Source organism: Miscanthus floridulus, chromosome 9, assembly GCF_019320115.1.
Source record: "Miscanthus floridulus cultivar M001 chromosome 9, ASM1932011v1, whole genome shotgun sequence".
Lineage (NCBI taxonomy): Eukaryota > Viridiplantae > Streptophyta > Magnoliopsida > Poales > Poaceae > Miscanthus > Miscanthus floridulus.
Genome location: NC_089588.1, coordinates 136,056,101 through 136,076,401, shown reverse-complemented (window position 1 = coordinate 136,076,401; position 20,301 = coordinate 136,056,101).

Genomic DNA, 20,301 nt, shown 5'->3' with positions numbered 1-20,301 from the left:
CACTACATAAATCCCTTTACGGAGGCGGGCACACTATAAGGCCTGCCACCGAAAATACTTTCCTAGCTCGGAGCCCAGGTAAGATCGCATATCTATCCTCCTATGGGTCTTATACATAAATCGGAATTAGGTTAACCTGGCTCCACTCCGACTCTGCCCCTCTCACTCCCAGCCACACCCCTTCCCTCCACATCCTGCTACCCCTCTCCGTACCCCACCACTCCCGGAGCCTGGCGCCCCTCTGCATCCCGATGTCCTCTCCACGCGCCCCATCCCTTCCCTCTCCTTTCCTCTCCCCCCACAGGCGGTGGTGACCCTCCCCTTTCGCTCTCCTCTTCCTCTCCCACACAAGCAGCGACGCTTCTCCTGCTCCCTCTCCCCCATAGGCGGCGGCACCCTTCCCTCTCCTCTCCCTCTCCCCCATAGGTGACCAGCGGCATGGTCTGGTGATCATGCGGTCCCCTGCTCCTACCACGACCGGATCTGATGTGGGGACAAGGAGGAGGCCGGTGTGAAGGCGAGCAACGGGCAGATCCGGTGTGGAGACGATGAGGAGGACGACGTGGAGGCGAGGAGCGGGTGATCTAGAGTGGAGGCGAGGAGGAGGCCGCGTGGAGGAGAAGAGTCTAGCATGGAGGCGAGCAGCTGGCGGATCTGGCGTGGAGGCGAGCAGCGGGCTAGGAATGGGCTTGCTGGTAGGCTCCGGAATAGGCTCGCCAACGAGCCTGTGGATTTTTTTTTGTTTTTTTATGGATTAACCGTGGTGGACATTCTAAGGCGTCCGCCTCCATTAATCAATTAACCGAGACGGGCAAAGCAACCGCCTCCATAGGTCTCCATTAACGGGGTCCTTTGTTTGGAGGCGGTTGGGATGCCCACCTCCATTAATCAATTTGGCATGCCTGGAAAAAGAAATATGTAGTAATGGCGGTTGCCTATCTGGGCTTGCTATGGCTTCATATTTGTTCACACACGAATACATCACCGTGCAGCGATTAGTGGCGATTTGGTTGATGTTGAATTCCTAAGGTTTTGGGGTCGATTTGTTGGATTGAATTCGTGTAAGGACATATGATGAGCAGCCCTGCCAAGTGAATCGGGCAGAACAATTTTTCACCCTTGGGAGGATTTTTTTAGAAAACCCCAACTGCCTTGATGGATTTCAAGATCTATAGTGTTTTTTTTTCGTGGAGCTTGATTCTTTGGGAATATCATCTAATATACCTAAGAATCATCCCTGCAATTTTTGGAATGTTTTGGAGGTAGTTTTATCCAATTTTGGATTTTTGGGAATGATTCGTGGGTAGGAGCGCAAAGGAACCGACCGAACCGTCCCTGCCAACCGGACAGGCCGGTTTGTCCTTCAACCAGCCCGCCAGCCCTGCCAGTTAGCCAGGTCGGGCACCCAACCGGGCCAAGCAGGTGTGCCATCCAGGCCGAGCACTTAGCTGGCCAGGCCGTTTCCAGCCGGGCCCTGCCAGCTCGCCTAGCGCCCCGATCGGACAGGCAGAGTAGGCCAATCGGTGAAGCCGATTTTCAGCAGTGTCGTTTTTGCAGGTTCTTGTGTTTCAATGCTCCGTTTCACGTGCTGTTTGTTGCGTTTGATTGCTACTGTACCATGGGATTTTTCTCAGCTCTCTAGTCACCGGTTGGCTTGAGGGTTACGAGATGGGCTCTTGCCTCTTGGAAATTAGGAACATTCATGATTAGTTTTTTAGAACATAAATCATAGCATACACACATACTAGCCTGTATATCCAGGGAGACATGCACTAGGCAGCCACATGTGATTTTTTTATACAGTAACTTCATATTTCACGCGGAAGCGTGGGCGGCCATGGATTATTTCGAATGTGTGTACAACTACAACTTTGGTTTTTGTCATTTCTCCATCAGAGGTCGTTTTAAAAATTTTGAATTTCAATATGTAAGGACTTGAAGCTAAATTTCCAAACCATAGGTTATTTCGAATGAAAATGTTATCAACTGCAATGGTTTATATCTTTTATAAATCTATAAATTTAGTTTTGGCCATTTCTTCAACCGATGTCATTTGGAAATTCTAAAAAAAATAAATTTGAAAATGTGAGAACTTCAAATAGAAATTGCTTGATCTAATGATTTCAAATGAAAATGTTGTCAATCACAAAGTTGTCGATCTCTTTTAGATATACAAATTTTGTATAAATCTTGTCTTCATCCAAGTTGATTTGAAAAAAAATGATAAATTTTACTGTGCTGCACCTAATTTTAGCGACGGTACTAGATCCAGCTGCGCCTCTACAAATAGATTTTTAGAGGTAAATATATTTGTAGAGGTGGCTGAGAATACGAGCCACCCGCTACAAATGCATTTCTAGAGGCGGCTCGTTTCGGAAACCATTTTTGGAGGTGGTGTTAGATTGATCCACCTGAATTGAAAAAAGAAACCGTCTCTAGAAACTGTTTTTGTACTAGTCGTCTGCGTGGGAGAGAGGGTGTTGTGGGTGGCCATGAGTTGAGGGTTTGGAAGCGAGGAGCTGGTGTATTTTTGGGATCTTTGTTTGGCCGAACTAGGCCACCTTTGCTAATGAAAATGGGGTTCTATACTGTGTGCATTTTTTCACGGCGGTGAAAAATAATTCTCACAGTTGGTTCTTATCATGAACTGTTGCTGAAATATCTCTGGACGGTGAAAATAATTTTCACCACCAGTTCTGTTATAATCCGGTTGTGACATACAACAAGCAATATTTACTAAATTATTGGCGAAAATGGAACCCCTTCCATTCAAAATTATAAGACTTTTTGGCTTTTGTGGATACATTGCTTTTCCTATGTATCTCGATATAGTACATATCTAAGTGTACAACAAAAGCTATGTATTTATTGAAAAGCCAAAATGAACGATCGGACTATTACTTTATACTAGTGTGTTTTTACGAGGCACATTATTCCATTGTATCAAACTCAAATGTCAACAAATGGAGCCAGAATGCATATGAAGAGAATAACATCTTGCTTTATTGAGGTTGAAGTCTGCACTACCCACGCGTTGGTTTGCATGGTGGAGCGCCGCAGATAGGCGTGAGTGGCGTGTACGGACGAGAACGACCGTGTTTGCTTGGTCGATAACTTTTACCAATTCTCACTGTGCACAATAAAAACACATGATCAGGTAAACCTGAATAATGAACATCATAAACAGTAATCGTTGATGTGCATCTTTATCATCGGTATCATCTGTGTTCTTCATGTATTCCGTAAGGGTCCAAGGCCGCTCGTGACCATGAGCACAGCTGATATACCAGTTTTACACTCTACAGAGGTTGTACACTTTCACTGTGTGTCGTGATTTACCCTTTCGCCCGACGCGGCCTACCTCTTGACCCACTACCAAAGAAGGTCGGCAGGGTTCACTATGAAGCCTTTCAAAGGTTCGTCTAACAAGTTAGCGCCGCTAAGGTTTCTCCATCAATAAGCATGAACCCCCTCCAAGGAGTGACTAACAAAATACCAAGAGACCAAAGTGCACCCTCTTGGCAGGCCGAGATCATGCCTATCGGAGCCCCTCTTGCGCCATAAAGGCAACCACTAACAAGCTAGAAAAGGTTCTCATACTGAGCTAAAGCCAGAGCCATGTAGCCCTCACAGCTATACTGTAAGTCCCGGCTGTTCGCTTACAGATGAGTCCTTAGGGAGAGAAATCTAGAGCACCATAAAATAGCCCAATGCTCTAGCCCCCTGGTTCCATGTTGCTAAAAAACATCTTTTAGTGTTTATTGTATATTCCATTAGTCAAGTTACAAGATCATGGTTGTAGTTGAGCACTGGCATCATACTACCCAATGCAAAACCCCATAGGTATCAAGGAATCCAAGATATCAAATAGCTAGGGAAATTACTACGGTTGCCAAGGTAGATACATGCATTTGATTAGATTATTAAAGTAAATAGGACAACAAGGATGATCCCATACTATACTTGCCTAAAAACTCTGATCTTGTTCTAGTCCAAATCTTCAAAGACCTGCTTCTTGATTCACCATGTATAGCTCACCGACTAGACATGATTATAGCACCACACAAGCATCCATGCAATCATACACGAAGCAAACAATAGAACTAAATTAGAACAGTACAGCAAACAAAAATGTTTTAAAGATGTGCTACACCTTACTACGAACACACAGACGCGAAAAACACTCTAATCGGAGCTATAACGAAAAAGTTATGAATTAAACAAGATTTCCTTTAATAAAATAATAGATTAAATCTAACCTCGAATTTCAAAAAGTTGAAAATATATTTAATAATAGGATAAACATGTAGATTACTCAATTACGAATCTAACGCAACTTGAATGGATCAAAACGGAGTTAAAATGGAGAAACTACGCATAAAATAAGATTAATGGCAATTCTGTAAATATTTTGAAATCAATTTCATATTAAAAATAATTAAAAACTAAATTAAAATAGTCCTGTGGCGGTCGCCGTTTTTGGAAAAGTCTAGGAGTCAAAATAGATAAACCAGGGATATATTTTTAATTACTTTTGAACTACTTAGGATGGTGGGTTGATTTCTAGAAAAGATGGGGTCTCTTTAGCAAAATGTCCGCGCAGTCAGCACGGTCGCTGGCGTGGCGCACACGTGGTGGCAGGTGGCAGTCTCTGAGTGGCTGGTCTACGGTGAACCGCAGACGTGGCCTGATGACGTGGATGGTGCGCTTGGTCCATACTGTGCTGTGCACAGGAGACGAACCGGTACGCAACGATCTAATCCGAGCCATCGGTGGAGAGATGGACGGCTGCGGGCATACGGGGAGAGATGGTCGCCAGGGCGGCGCTCTGGCACGGCGACACGCTATAGTCAACAGCGAGAAGCTCGCCGGATAGCTCAGTTTGGGCCCTAGAGGCCACAGTTTGACGAGCCGAGAGCACAGGGAACAAGAAGAGAAGACGGCGAACTTACCTAGGGTGTTCTCGTGGTCGATGGTGGGTCTACGGCATCGGGCAGCTTGGCGGGGCAGACGGTGAGCTCCAGTGAGGATTCGACGACGCGGCGCGAGTGAGCTAAAGTGAGAAAAAGAGAGAGAAGGGGCACGGTGGCTTGGCAAGCTTGACGCGAAGCTCGGCGAAAAGTTTGCGGCGGCAGCGATGCGGCGTAATAGCGAATCACACGTCAGTGGCGGCACGGTGAGCTCAGGTGGAGGCGGCGGCTCACGATAGGGCTGGATGGGGCGGCGTGGCACAAGGCTCGGTATTTATGGGGGAAAAGCGTGGGGCTCACGCCACACGAGCGGCATCAGGGCGGACACGGACTCCCCGCGGCGGTGGTGTCCGGCGCGGAGACGAGCCAGAGGAAGAAGAAGGCGACGCTGACACGCGGGGCCGGGGTGGCAGTGACACAGGGCGCGGGGCCAGTCAGTCAGAGGGAGAGAGTAGAAAGGGTGCGCGGCCGACGCTGTGCTGGGGCGGTGCGAAACTAGGCTGCGGGAGAGGGAGAGCGGAGCAGGCCGGGCTAAGCTGAGAGAGAGAGGCCGGGGTGGGCCGGACCGAGAGAGAGGAGAGATGGAGTAGGCCTTCGGCCAGATTGAGTGAGAGGGTGGATTTTCCATTTCCAAATCTTTCCTATTTTCCTTTTTCAATCCATATTCAAATATGATTCAAATCAAATTCAAATATAGTTTTAAATATACTTTTTAAGATGAGAAATTTTGGGAGGTCTCCAAAACTAAACTTTTGCAAACTTTTGAAAACTCTTTTATTTTCCAATTCTCTTTCTCTTTACGTTTCTTTTATTTCAGAGCCCTTTTCAAACTTATTTCAAAAGAGATTTAAATTCATTTTAAATTTTGGATTCAACCACTCATTGCAATAAATCAAATGCACCAGAGGTGCACTGTCCCTCAGTTCGCCCTTGCAAGGAACAGGACATCCATTGAAGAGAAGCAGCAGCAGCAACGGCAACAGCATGGGCGGAATGCTGTGGCGGCTGCCTGTCGTCGGCATCTTGCCACCCGTTGATGAGCTGATTCTCATGTAGTATGTCCTTGCACCGAGCACAAATAGCTCCCACGCACGCGTCTTATTGGGTGCTGGGTCAACTGTGTGGCGTCAGCCTAGCACGACTCTGCCGGACTAATTTGTCTTTCGTTGCTTTTCGGTGAACACCGACAGTGACTAGCTGACAGGTCTTGTCTAAATGCTAGCCATCGACTGGGGCTCCAGGATATAAGTGTACTCTGGATTTGAGAGAGGAGGGACGAGAGGACGACAGCTTTTGTTTACCTCGGTATATCACCGTCGGCTTAAGCCAAAAACCGATAGTGATAGCACCACATCATTGTCGGTTTGTGGCTAGAACAGACAGTGATATTTCACCGTCCATTTACTGTCGGTTCAAACCACAAACCGGCAGTAACATGTACTTTCATTGCTGATTTTCGTTGATCCCCAATCATTTTATCATTTTGAAGCTCAGAACGGACAGTGAAGGGTTAGCACTGTCGGTTCAGCAAAAACCGGCACTGATGGTGCCGGTAGTAAATGTCAAATCTGTAGTAGTATTGGACTCCACAACTTACTCGGAATTTTTATAGATGCTAAAGGTGAAGCATTTGTATTGCCCAATGACACGATTGATGATTTCATCTGCTGTTAGGCTTGAGGCCGGAGTTTCTAAGACCATGCACGGCAATGGTTGACGGACTTCATGGAACAATAATGATCGATACACGATGCAAAAGACTTGTTGGCCAACTATCAACAATGTGTGTCTTCTGCCTTTACATTTTGCGTCGAAGAAAGGCGAGCAAACCCTCAATGACTTGGGTCTGCCCGTGCGACATGTAGAGCTTAGATTATCTAGTTTAATTGGATCTTATATTTTTCCAATAGAATGTTCCTTTTCTGGAGTTTTCGTGATGCGCACTGACACTACTTGTACAAATATATAAAATTCTCCACTTGGACAAGAAGAATAATTTACATATCTCTCGTGTTAGGCACCTCGTCATACTGGGCATGCTTCACTCAACGAATCAAAACATAAAGGCAGAGGGAGAAATGTTGATAGGTGGACATATATACCAGTATTTTGATGGATTGGTCGCTGCCACTAAAGTTGTTGGGTGTTACCGAACGCAACAACCATCCAACATGTTTGAATGGAGTTGGAGATTAAGAAGGAAATTTGTACAAAGGTAATCATTGCACGATGTTCAACATAGTTGCGCACTACTATGCAAATGAATTTGCAAGATAGTGCCCTTTCATTAACCGAGGCAGTCACAAAATCCAATCACCTCGTAAAATGCCCGGTGATTAATGGAGGTGGTCGTTTTTATTTACGGAGGCACCAAGAAATGACTTCCTCACAAAATAGATTTACGGAGGCGGTTGTTTTAATTACGGAGGCGGTCAGGAAATGACCGCCATTTCCTGACCGCCTCTGAAAATGGATTTACAGAGGCGGATGTCTTAAGCCAACAACCTCCTAAAATGATCGATTTTCAAATGCGGTCGTCTTAAGGCGCCCACTCCATAAATCCCTTTACGGAGGCGGGCACACTATAAGGCCTGCCACCGAAAATACTTCCCTAGCTCGGAGCCCAAGTAAGATCCCATATCTATCCTCCTATCGGTCTTATACATAAATCGGACTTAGGTTAACCTGGCTCCACTCCGACTCGTGCCCCTCCCACTCCCAGCCGCACCCCTTCCCTCCGCATCCTGCTGCCCCTCTCCGTACCCCACCACTCCTCGATCCCGGCGCCCCGCCGCCCCTCTGCATCCCGACGTCCTCTCCACGTGCCCCACCTCTTCCCTCTCCTTTCCTCTCCCCCACAGGCGGTGATGACCCTCCCCTTTCGCTCTCCTCTTCCTCTCCCACACAAGCGACGATGCTTCTCCCACTCCTCTCCCCCACAGGCGGCGGCACCCCTCCCTCTCCTCTCCCTTTCCCCCATAGGTGAGCATGTGGCCCCCTGCTCCTGCCACGACCGGATCTGACGTGGGGGCAAGTAGGAGACCAGAGTGGAGGCGACCAATGGGCGGACGCGGTGTGGAGGCGATGGGGAGGACGACGTGGAGGCCAATAGCGGGTGATCTGGAGTGGATGCGAGGAGGAGGCCACCGTTGGAGGCGAGGAGGAGTCTAGCTTGGAGGCGAGCAGCTGGCGGATCCAGCGTGGAGGCGAGGAGGAGGCCGGCGTGGAGGCGAGCAGTGGGCTGGGAATGGGCTCGCTGGCAGGCTCAGGAACAGGCTTGCCAATGGGTCTGTAAATTTTTTTTGTTTTTTTATGGATGAACCGACGTGGACGTTCTAAGGAGTTCGCCTCCAATAATCAATTAACCGAGACGGCCAAAGCAACCGCGTCCATAGGTCTCCATTAACGGGGTCCTTTGTGTGGAGGCGGTTGGGATGCCCTTCTCCATTAATCAATTTGGCCTGCCTGGAAAAAGAAATTTGTAGTAGTGGTGGTTGCCTATCTGGGCTCGCTATAGCTTCATATTTGTTCACAAACGAATACATCACTGTGCAGCGATTTGTTGCGATTGCGATATACATGACATGCAGTTGTGGAGCACGAAGACAGTCGACGAGCATGGTGAAGGTCAAGTAGAGATGGGCCATGTCATTGGAGTGATTGGGAGCAGTGAAGGATGGACGTGAGGCTGATCGTGGTGGCTAACACTTAGGGACATATCAACAAGGAAGAGGACTTGTAGAGGAGTAGACCGTGCTGACCAAGTCAAGACAACGGTTGATGAAGTCAAGCAGAGGTGCTGAAGGACTTGGTGATCGGGCGGTCAAAGACTACGGTGACACGTGTCGAGATCATGGAGGTGTAGCAGATACGCTTCTCCAGGTTGTTTGGTGGTTTGGGCCTCAAAACCACTAGCGGACAATTTTTCGGTTTGGGCCTCAAAACCTGAGTTGGAGGTCTGGCTAGAACATGAGGAGGCACATGGCGTTATCATGAAGCTTGCGTCGAGGCGAAGAAAAGTCGTGAAGAGCCAGTGGCCATCGGAAGGACAGATCTGGAGTTGGATCATTTTGCACTTCGGTTATGTGGTTTAACCAAAATATCTAAGGCGTGTTGGAAATGTGTAATAGCTCTATAAATAATATAGAGGCTGCTCCCAAATAGCTATCTCTTCAGTTTTACATTTGCTGTCATTCCTAGCCTAAGTCCTAGCTGAAGTAGTTTAAGCTTTCATCTTGTTTTAGGTGTTCAGATCCACAGTCTAGAGGCTGATTACTCTGGTGTGTTTAATCTTTTCTCTGTAAAGGATCAGACCTGGTAGATCATGGAAATAAAGCAATCATATTCTCTTACATCTGAGTCTTGATTCTAAGATGATTTGAGTTTTGTTTTTTCACTTCTCTTTCTCCCCCTCTTCACCGTTTTGGTTGATGTTGAATTCCTAAGGTTTTGGGGTCGATTTGTTGGATTGAATTCGTGTAAGGACATATGATGAGCAGCCCTGGCAAGTGAATCGGGCAGAACAATTTTTCACCCTTGGGAGGATTTTTTAAGAAAACCCCAACTGCCTTGATGGATTTCAAGATCTACAGTGTTTTTTTTGGGTTCGTGGAGCTTGATTCTTTGGGAATATCATCTAATATACCTAAGATTCATCCCTGCAATTTTTGGAATGTTTTGGCGGTAGTTTTATCCAATTTTGGATTTTTGGGAACGATTCGTGGGGAGGAGCACAAAGGAACTGACCGAACCGTCCCTGCCAACCGGCCAGGCCGGTTTGTCCTTCTACCAGCCCGCCAGCCCTGCCAGTTAGAAGCAGGTGTGCCATCCAGGCCGAGCACTTAGCTGGCCAGGCCGCTTCCAGCCGGGCCCTGCCAGCTCGCCCAGCGCAGGGTGCTCAACCGTGGTTCCTCGCCGGGCAAGGCTGCTCTCCTACCCGTAGGCCAATCAGCGAAGCCGATTTTCAGCAGTGTCGTTTTTGCAGTTTCTTGTTTTTCATTGCTCCGTTTCACGTGCTGTTTGTTGCGTTTGATTGCTACTGTACCATGGGATTTTTCTCAGATCTGTAGTCACCGGTTGGCTTGAGGGTTACGAGATGGGCTCTTGCCTCTTGGAAATTAGGAACATTCATGATTAGTTTTTTAAAACATAAATCATAGCATACACACATACTAGCGTGTATATCCAGGGAGACACCCACTAGGCAGCCACATGTGATTTTTTATACAGTAACTTCATATTTCGCGCGGAAGCGTGGGCGGCCATGGATTATTTCGAATGTGTGTACAACTACAACTTTGGTTTTTGTCATTTCTCCATCAGAGGTCATTTTAAAATATTCTCCATCAGAGGCCACTAAAAATATTCTCTACTGATTGTTCCAAAGGAATAATTATTATGTTATCAAAAATTGATATATAGTGGGATGGTAAGTAAGACTGATAGGAGGGGAGGTTCTGGATTTATTATTTGAATCCTATGAAGCACACAAATGCGTATTTTGTACAAAAAAAATTGATGACATGGTAGGCGTGGCCTCGTGTTTATTCGATGGCGCGGGCCCAGGTGCAAAATCATTGCCTATCTTTTGTGTTGTCTTCAAGAGTTGATTTCTAGTGGCAAGTTACTAAGGCCAGCCTCAGTGGGAGATTTATATGAATTTCATTTGCATTAAATAGTTTGCCACATATGTATTTTTTATGACATGGTAGTGTATTTAAGAAGAGAGAGAAGAAATGAGTTTTATCTAGGCATGATTTCCAACTATCTTTGAGTAATGAAATTAAATGCCTACGAAACTATAGAACGAAACTTTGCATTGACAATGGGTGTTTCATCCAAATTTTATTATCTTGGAAACAACACCATGAAACTCTCCACTGAGACTGGCCTAACATTGACTACGAATAGAAATCCATTTATCCTTGTGGTACAAACTAGTTCTATTGAAAATGCCTTATTTTCATTGGCCTTTAATTTGGCATAGGCGATCAAAAACTACCACCAGTAGAAACCAACTTTTACTGCCGGTAGAAATAGCTTGTGTACTAGTTGACAATAACTTTTTTTATAATACATCACTTTATGGTTAACCCGTAGGTTATGTTCATAGGATTGTGCTAAACCCTTGCAATATATAATTTAACGGTGATGCTTCGAAAGATTCAAAGAACATGTGTTATGGTATGTTTTCAATACCCGAAACGAAGCACCAAGAGAAACAAACTAACAACCAAGCTAGAAATCAAAGAGCTTACTCTATGAATTACTATGTGTTTGGTTGCCGTTTGATACGGGTGCCTGGGGCAGGCAGGACCTTCAAAGACCCTTTTACGTCTTGCCCCCCTCATATATATTGCTACCATGACTGGTCGGAAATCAGATAAGTTCATACGGATACCATCCTGACGGCCTAGCTGGCGATCGAGGCTTTGGCTTGCCCTCCCCTCCTCCTATTGGTTTAGTGAATTTTTGTGTCGGGGTGTTTGGTTTCTCCTCCTAAACTTTAATCGCTGCCTCATCGGATGTTTGGACACATGCAAGGAGTATTAAATATAGACTAATTACGAAACTAATTGCACAGCTTGCGACTAATTTGTGAGACGAATCTTTTAAGCCTAATTAGTACATTATTTGACAATGTAGTGCTACAGTATATATATGCTAATGATGGATTAATTAGGCTTAATAAATTCGTCTCGTGGAGTACTGACAAATTCTGCAATTTGTTTTTTTTTATTAGTATCCGAACACCCCATGCGACACCCTCACATGACACCTCCTAAATTTTAGTCACCGTATCCAAACACCCCTTACACCATTGCATTTAATTGGCAGGCAGAGTGGACCCAAAGCTTGAGGGCGGTTGATGATTTCTGCGGCTGATAAACTGGCTGATGGTTTCTTATTACGAGAGAAAACAGTAAGGGCTTATATAATGGAACCGGTAATAAAGCATCAACGATGCTGGTTCTAGATATTCCCACCAAAAAAATGAATTGATAAGTCCACATGAACCGGTAGTGCTGGAGCTTTACACCGCCGATATGCATTAAAAACTGATAGATTACTAAACGTGCTATGGACGTCGGTGTCTGCGCACTGGGATTCGTCATCGCGCGGTCTGCACTAGCGTCGTCCCGTCTCCATCGCGCGTGTGCTCGTCTTCGCCGCGTCGTCCGTCACCGCGTCATCCGCGTGGCCCATCGCCGCGCCGTCCACTACGTCCGCGCAACTCGTCTCCAGTTGCCGCGCAGTTCGCCCGCACGGCCTGGTCGTGCGGCTCGGCTGTGTCCGTCCGCGGCTCGCTTCTATTCCGTTGCCGGTCCTATCTTCCCATCCGCCGGGCCCGTCTCTGGCCTCTGCTTCAGGCGGGACTGATCCCAGCGGTTGTGTGGACTACTGCAGGCGGGTGTGTGGTGTGTCTACCAAGAATCTGCTCGTCTGCCTCAGCCAATCACTGGACTTCACTACTACATCTGCTCTCCCCTTCGTGAGTAGCAGGTTCCTCTGCTTCTGCCCGTGTTCAGTCTGTCCGTGCCTTGGTACTCTATGATGCAGTGGTGCTCTGTTCTGCTGCTTGCTGCAATAGTCCTCTGTTCCGCGGGTGCTCTATTTTGCTTAGTGCTTTGGTCCTCTACTCTGGTTATCATTCCTACTACTTGCTGCTCTCTTGAGGCCTAGTATTCTCTAAGTTCCATTGCATCTGCTGCATCAGTGTCCACATCCAAGTCCAATTTTACATATCACGGTTCGTCTAAGCCGTGCGTGTCCACATATTTTGTCAGATTAGCCATTTTTTCTTTTCTTAGGTTAGCTGAGTCCCCCGTCGATTTAGCTAATCAACATATCATTGGTGCGACTATGCCCTCTTGGTCTATTTCGTAGCCATTTTGCTACACTTCATGATCAATGGTCGTTAACTTGTGGTCATCACCACTCAATCCTACCGTTCGCCATTTTGCAACAGTAATCTCTCTGTGCTTCCTTTGGCTTGATTTGATACATCTCTATTCTTGTCGAGTTCAAAGTCACCAAAGCATGGTTCATATTTGAAGAAGAGTTGATGTACTGTGTTGTGAAGACTCGAGGTATTTGCTAATGTCCGTGTTGTGAAGGCAGTATCCTCTTGTGTGGAGGAGATCATTTTCTACATGACATTGTTCAAGAGCTGCACGCTTCGACGACATCTTCTATTTTGGATTTTGGATGTAATTAGTCACTTTTATTTTTCAAGTCTAGTGCATAGTACCAACTCTCCAAATGCAACGCCATTGCATTCATGTTGCATTTGAGAGGGGGGTGTTAAGGTGTAATAGTCAAGGGTACTACTGTAATTCCTAGTCTAGGGTTTTCCTCTTATGCCTCCCATGTAATCGATAAATAGTTCCTATTGGGCTTGAATACAATTATCAATTTCAATCTCCCTTTATTCATAACAGTCGGTACCTTTGTGCAGCCCATGGGCCGTCCTACCCGGCTCCCCATTGTAGTGCAAGCTCTCCAACACTAACTGCGGTCACTGACACTTGTATTGTCTAGATTATCTAGTCCACGTGGAGCATCATGTCACATATATCTTCCACTATAAACCCCCTTTGTGGAGTTTAGTGCAAGCTCGCCAACACTGACTGGGGTCACTGACACTTGTATTGTCTAGATTATCTAGTCCAAGTGGAGCATCATGTCACATATATCTTCCACTATAAACCCCCTTTGTGGAGTTTAGTTCATATACACAGACACAACTTGGAGATATCAAATTCTCCACTTGAACTAGATTTACAATTTACAGATCTCCCTTGTTAGGCACCCCTTCTTACAGGTCATGCTCCACCCAACAAAACAAAACATAATGGCGGAAGAAATAATAATGTTGATAGGTAGACATTTTTTATATTTGTGTACCTTAATGGATCGGTCTCTCCCTAAAGTTGTTGGGTGTTACCGAACGCAACATCCAAATAGGATTGACTGAAGTTGGGAGACTTGGAATGAAAATGAAGCATAGTAAGCGAATTGAATTCCCTGTGATGGTCCCTTGAAAAAACTACTTAGACATATGTTTAGAGGTGACCGTACTATGGGACTACTACTAAAATTGTCGTTTCTAGTGAGTAGTGACGGTAACTTATAAAAAACTTATGACTCACGTCTCTAGAAATAACCACGCCCAGAAAATCCATTTTGTAGGTGTAGATAGCTTTGGGTCCCATGGGTGTGGTGCACATACCGTACTATTGTATTACCATTATATTCTTACTGCCCGTGGAGTAACAAAACCTTAACATTAATACATAGTGGTGCCAGATGTAGCAGAGAATCGCAAGGTTGGCTTGACGCTACTAGAAAAATGGTTTTCGTTAAATGCATTTTCAATGCCGGTTTTATTAAAACCGTTGGTGATGATTTTTTCGCCAAGGGTTCGTATTGTGAACAGACGGTGAAAAAGACTGATTTTCACCAATGGTTAGTGAACATTCTGAAGATATTAATTCTTGTGCTACATTTAAATTCAGCTTGAAAAAAATAAACATCACTGCCAGCATGCTATACACAAACCGGTGGTGATAAGTCATTATCACTGCTAGTTTCTACAACAAGTCGATGGTGATATATTTTTATCAACATTGGTTTGTATAGCAAGCTGGCGGTGATAATCATTTTCACCATTATATTGGATTCAAAACGGCGGTGATGGACTTGATTATCACTGCCGACTTTCACCAATGGAAGCCAAAACCAGTGGTGATAGAGAACCGGCAATGAAAATGTTTGTGTAGTTATGTGAACAAGGTGGAGCAAGAGTGATAATGTGATAGAGATGAATGAATGAGATAACAAAAATGGAGGGCCCAGTAAAAGACAGGGACATCATCGGCCATATTGAGATTCCAACACTCCGAAAATTAGTTGTAAAAATTAGTTGTAAAGAAAATTTAGGAAGATTAGTTGTAAAGAAAATTATCTTATACTATTACTAATTAGAGGGCCCAACGAAGGTTCCACGTTAATTCTCACCAGACGCGCTAAGAAAATAGATAAATGCTAGAAATTCTCACGTTAACCAGACGCGCTAAGAAAATAGATAAATGCTAGAAATTCTCGCTTTAATCAGAAACATCCAGCCATTAATAACCATTAGATCTATTTTGTTTTCTAAAAAATAACCCACGTCTGCCATTATTACAAATAAAAAGATAGCCCAAAATCGTATTGTTTGTTATTAATCTGTTAACAGAAACTAGATGTATTAATACGTTAAAAAGTACTCCTATCACATGGGGGGGCCACCAACTATCCTCACGTGGTTAGTTATTTTTTTGGCGAATGGCACTAGGTTAATTAAATAACGGTCGTACCCATCACGTTCATTGATCTATTAACCCAAAAAATCAGATTGAAGGTTAATATCATAGACACGCCAAGAAACAACTTACATGTGTGTCAGGTTGCAGTTATTATATATAAGAACTAAAGAGGAGACAATTTTTTCAACATGAAGAAATAGGAATCCATCTGTTCGGAATTCGTCCTTCCTTTTTCATTGTACATCCATGTTTATTTTCACCAGAGACGTTAGAAAAAAATAAGTTTTAGAAATTCTTACAATAATAAAAAATATTTGGTCATTATTTTTGTAGACTCTTATATCGTCATCACCACAAACAAGCATTGAATTTGTTCTGTTCTATAAAAAATTTAGCCACCAATTGGAGGCACCGACGGAGTCTCCACGTCACTTCTCACTAGATGCGCAAGAGAAAGAGATAAATCTTAGAAAGTCTCACAATAATAAAAAGATCTAGCCCTTAGTTTGGTAGAATGTCATCATAATCAATAATAATCATTGGATCTATTTTGTTTTATAGAAAATTAGCCACTTCTGCCATTATGAAAAATACGTAAAATAAACCCCTAATTTTACATTGAAATTACCACTCTTCCATTATGAAAAATAATTCAAAATAGCCCCTAAATTTATATGTAAATTTCCCACTCTTGCCATTATGAAAGATATTTCTCAATAACCCCTTAAATTGTATCTAAATTACTCAGGTCATTTAATGTGAAAGATAATTCAAATAAATTAACTAATTTATATTAAATTACCCACTTCTAACATTATGAAAAAAATAATTTAACATAACACCCTAATATTATAAATACCCACATTGCTATTATGAAAGTTAATGCAAAGTAACTCCTAAGTTTGCATTCAAATTATTCATATATGCTATTATGAAAGATAACATAATGTTGTATCTCAATTATCCACTTCAGCTGTTAGAAAAAATTTAGATATCATTCCATTCTACATCTAAATAATACTATAAGTTATTACAAATAATGATTAAATATCCATAAACTATGGTACATATAATTGTAAATTACACATTTGAACCATTGTAAAGTTAAAAGTAAGCATAGTGCTATGCTAAATATGCACCAAAATAAAGATATATACATCACGATAAATATTTATTTTTAATAGCTTATCAAGCGTGAAAAAATATTGTCTTAACTAAGCACATAGTATTGACACTAACAATTCACTTTAAGTGATATTGATACTCCATGATAGCAAATTTCTTGACTTATTGTTTTGAATAATTTATACATCTGGACTGAAGCATTATGCCATATTAATATGCTAATTCCATTTTAAGCACTCCATATTTTAAAAAATTGTATAAAAACTCAAATATCCCTCAAATCTACATGTAAATTGTCATAATTTTCTTCTAAACAATTAAATAACCATAAAACATATATGTTTCTACATAAAACTTGCTTCTATTAATATTAGTACATTAAAATTTTCTTAAAGTAAACATACATTTTGTGCCATCAATGCAAATCAATTTCGCATGCATGCATGAGCAACAGATATATGTTATGTTTTAGTAATCATGAAAAATATTTCCTTAACAACTCATATACCAATGATACTAACGAATCATTTAAAATTATATTAATAATCCTAACATATTTTTTCTAAGCTGTTACTTAGATATATTTATACATTTCTTGATCTATCTATATTATATATGTTATGTTTCAGTAATCATGAAAAATATTTCCTTAACAACTCATATACCAATGATACTAACTAATTATTTAAAATTATATTAATAATCATGACATATTTATCTAAGTTGTTATGTAGACATATTTATACATTTCTTGATATATCTATATTAACGGTAGAACCATTATTGTACATTATTATTTCTTGATATGAAAATGCAAACATCATGAGAAGTGGAAGATGTTTGTGCAGACCAAAGGTGGCTTTATATTTTTGGCCTTCAAGATTCCTTTACAGTAAACAGTGGTTATGAGGCTTAAATATTAATATCCTCTTGAAATTAGCATCGCTATCCAATTCTAGATCTCGCCCTAATTTTTTACTATTTGACCCTTTTTCGAAGAAAATTTACGTTTGGTCCCCTGAGAGACTTAAACTCATCTTTGGACCCTAGGGTCGACGCCAAGGTAACACGTCTCGGCGCCACAGATCTTGGCTCCAAGGTGCCTGGCCGTGCACAGCAGGGAATCTTAGGTGGCGTTGACATGGCCGGTACCTCGGCGCCAGAATACATGGCGCCAAGCTCGGCGCCGCAGATCTTGGCGCCGAGCTCGGCGCCATGTATTCTGGCGCCGAGCATGCATTCAAAGCGTGTGCCAGTACCTAGCCTGACTGCATGTCTCCATCCACTGCAGCTGTTGGTAGCAGGAGTAGTAGAGCGCCCTGGGCGAGCCTTTACTCTGTGCTGTCACCATCACACGCCCCAGTGCGGTGGTGTGCATGCACCATGCCATGCAGCAGTTTGATCGGATGAACAGCACCAAAAATCAAAAGGCAGTGCCTAGTGCGTTGTAGTAGTACATGTTGCTAGCTGTATTTCTATAGCCATCAATCAGAAACACTGCATTTTGATTGATTTGATCATCTGTATTACTCATGTCTTAATCCATCCTAATGCATACGATAGGCATAGCTAGTTAGCTACCCTAATTGCAAGAGCAGTTCCAATCATCCAAACCATGGAATGTTTTTCATACTTAGGGCAGTCTCAACACGGAAACTATGAGATAGTTTTCAAAATATATTAATTACATAGTAAAAGCAATGTATCTAGAAAACTTAGCTAGGCCACCCCTCTTGAGGTGCAGCACGTCGGTAGAGTCATGCGCCACGACATGGAGCGGCGCGCCCGTTTTGACGTAGGCTACACTCAAGTCGGGGCTGGGGTCACCGACGACGGCGGAGCTCGGACCGTCGTCGTCGCTAAAAAGAAATAAAAGAAATAAACCCTAACTCCACTGAACTTGAGTTTTTAGAGCACCTCTTGAGATGCTCTGTGAAATCCATGAATCTGGATGCAGATTTATAGATTTCGCGAAGCTACTCCATGGCTGATCTAAAAGGTGTCTGGCTTGAAAAATTGAAACTATAGCTGTTGGAGCTCTTCCAAACAGACCCTAAGACAAAGATAATCACTATCGTAATTTATGGTGTACTAGTTTTTTATGTTAACAGAGTAATACATAGAGGCAGATTAATAGATTTAGTGGAGCTACTTCATGGCGGATATATCTCGAAATGTTTGGCTTGAAAAAGTGGATCTATAGCTGCCAGAGCTCTTCCAAACAGATCCTAAGACAAGGACCGTCACATTCATAATTTATGATGTAGTACTAGTTTTTATGTTAGCAAAGTAATACATATGTTGTACATAGAAACTATATTTTTAATTAATATATTTTTAAATTTAATCTAATTATTTATCTTCTCTTGTGTCATCTAAACTTATTGTATAACTTATTTCCTTAACCTTCTTCCTTAATGGTATTTTAATTTATCCAATGAAAATAATTCTAGGCATCGTGTTACCAACAGCTGCTGCCCTCCTCCTCCCACGCCTCACGCGCTCTGCTACTCCTGCTACTAGCTGCTGCCTTTGATTTTTGGTGTTGTTCATCCGGTCGAACTGCTGCATGGCATGGTGCATGCACACCACCGCACGGGGGCGTGTGATGGTGACAGCACAGAGTAAAGGCTCGCCCAGGGCACTCTGCTACTCCTGCTACCAACAGTTGCAGTGATGGAGATATGCAGTCAGGCAGGTACTGGCGCACGCTTTGAAAGCATGCTCGGCGCCAGAATATATGCGTCGAGCTCGGCGCCATGTATTCTGGCGCCGAGGAGCCGGCCACGTCAACGCCACCTAGGATTCCCTGTTGTGCACGGCTAGGCACCTCGGAGCCAAGATCTATGGCGCCGAGACGTGTTACCTCGGCGCCAGGACTCATGGCGCCGACACCCAGGGTCCAAAGATGAGTTTAAGTCTCCCAGGGGGCCAAACATAAATTTTCTTCGAAAAAAGGGTCAAAAAGTAAAAAATTGGGAGATCTCGCATCAAGCTCTACCACCAATCTTAAGCCATGAAGGGTGTAGGTTTTAAAGGGTTCTTTAATTAGTCATCATAATACTTAAGAGTGAAATCTACGACCTAAAATACTTATTAAAGGTAAAAAAAGAAGAGTTAATAAGTACATGAGTTTTAACTTAAGTTCAGGATAAAAATCTATAGGGACTAATAAGATTTAATTTAAAAAACAAAATTTAGATTGACGATGTCATAAGATTTGGGCTGCAACAAGATCACCATAGTTTAAGCTAAGGTTTCGACTAAATCCATACTGATCATAAAAAAATTGCCATGCAAAGGAAAAAACATTGATATGGACCAAAAAATATAGATCAATGATCGATAAATTTACCACAATCGGATAGAGGTTCTAAATTGTCTATTTACGCTAATTGTGTTAGAAAAATGAACAAAATAAAAAAGTATGATTTTATATAAGTAACTATTATCAACTAAAAATATTAAACAATAACTAATGCTTATGTCTCCTAAGATTCTTATCCTTTGCGGGAGCACGGGTTGATGGACTAGTTGTATAAAACTAGAGGGACTATAGCTTTCTTCGAAAGATGCTTGCGAATGGACACATTGTGAATGTGGCACTCGGTTTTAAAAACAAAACCAGATACACACCATATGTGAGCCCAGTAAATCAAATCACATATATGGCTACAAATAGAGGTAATATCAAAAGACAATGCTTAATTACATAGCGTATTAATACAAAGAATATCACCTTAGATAGTAGACAGCGGAAAGACACTCCATTCTTCATGTGAAAGCTCCAAATCCATAGGGACAACTGACTGGTTGATCATAAGCCTAACTCCATCATACTCTAGCAATCTGGTACCCATCCGAGATTTTTCCAAAGAATTTAAAAGTAAAGCAAG